Genomic DNA, 1,531 nt, shown 5'->3' with positions numbered 1-1,531 from the left:
CAAGCATATGTAGATAAGTGCTATGGGGCTGAGATTTAGGTGAATATCAAGGGCTTAAGGAGTACAGATCCAAGTGAAATGGGAAGCAGTGTAGCCTAGTAGAAGGAGCATAGTCTGGGGGTCAGGGGACCTGGCTTCTAATCCCTGATCCGCCACTTACTGCTGTATGACCTCGGGCCAGTCACTTTAGTTCTCTGTGCCTCAGTTCCTTCATCTGCAAAATGGGATTCAACACCTGTCCTCTCTCCTACTTAGACTGTGAGCCCCATGTGGGACCTGATTATCTTGTATCAAACTCAGTCCTTAGTACAGTGCTTGGCATAGAGTAAGCGCTTAACAAATACCACCAATATTAGTATTAATTGTGGTCAGTTAACCCTAGCCAACCCACTTGGACACCACTCTACAAATAAGAAAAGGTGGCCTTGTCTTGTCTTGTGCTGTCGAGTCGACTCCGACTCATAGCGGCCCCATCACACATCCCTCCCAGAACGCCCCGCTCTCCATCTGCAGTCCTTCTGGTGGTGTATCCATAGTGTTTTCTTGGTAAAAATATGGAAATGCTTTACCACTGCCTCCTCCTGCACAGCAAACTCGAGTCTCTGCCCTTGACTTTCTCCTATGCTGCTGCCGCCCAGCATGAGTGAGTTTTGACTTGTAGCAGATTGCCTGCCACTTGCTAGCCACTGCCCAAGCTAGGAATGGAATGGGTAGGCCTCTGCTTGACTCTACCTCCCGTAGCCGTCACTGGTAGAGTACTGGAAACTCTCCAGACGTGACCCTGAGGGGGGAAGAAAAAGTGGTAATGGGAGTTATTTCATATTTTACATAAACATGGCACTATGTTTAAGTCCTGAAACCAAAATCATTGGCGAGACTAATGACAAGGATTTTTTTTGCTCGTTTCCTAAAACTTCTCTGGCCAACCCAAGGATAAGAGTAGCTTCTAAAAGACTGGTACCTGGTGCACAACTTGGAATGTCTTTCACCTGTGTGTATGTTTGTGTGTATGTTGTGTAGTGTATTTATTCTGGTGACATTCAATCTCTGGAGTTATAATTAAAAACCAAGGTAGATGTTTAACTTGAGACTGCTGGGTCAGGGTGTAATTGTTGCCCCAGCCCCTCATTTAATCTCCAATTTTAACCCTATTTTCTATGAAAATCATTGATTTCAAAGGGATTTTCTGCCTTAAAATACGAGCGAGATCCCAAATGGAGCAAGGAAATCAGAAATCTGTGAAAAGCCCAGCCTAAAAGGATAGAACTCAAATTAAAGACGGGTAAGTAACATGCTGATTTGTATTTTTTTGGCATTAGAATGGAAAATAAAAATCACCTTAGGCATTTCGCTTGATGCTGTTCTGTACTGTAATCAAAAACATCAGGTTGCATTACTCTTCCCAAATATCACATTTAGCGTTCTCAGCAGTTCCAGGCTCACAAGGAGACATTTCAAAACTACAAGATTTTTTTCAGTCCTGGGAGGTGGAGAGTGACCTCAGGATAGGCAGATCTCACCCAGAGCCAAT

At 44.2% G+C, this 1,531-nt stretch overlaps 1 non-coding gene across 1 annotated transcript; it reads right to left on the bottom strand.

Annotated features, from left to right (window-relative positions):
• Window positions 1–653: 653 nt before the first annotated feature.
• Window positions 654–791, bottom strand: LOC114811839. Its single transcript, XR_003759535.1, has one exon. It is a non-coding gene; the product is annotated as a small nucleolar RNA SNORA7 (small nucleolar RNA).
• Window positions 792–1,531: the final 740 nt, after the last annotated feature.

The sequence above is a fragment of the Ornithorhynchus anatinus genome, chromosome 4 (assembly GCF_004115215.2).
Source record: "Ornithorhynchus anatinus isolate Pmale09 chromosome 4, mOrnAna1.pri.v4, whole genome shotgun sequence".
In the NCBI taxonomy this organism is placed as follows: Eukaryota; Metazoa; Chordata; class Mammalia; order Monotremata; family Ornithorhynchidae; genus Ornithorhynchus; species Ornithorhynchus anatinus.
The sequence above is the reverse complement of the archived record's forward strand: the minus strand, read 5'-3'. Positions and strand labels throughout refer to the sequence as shown.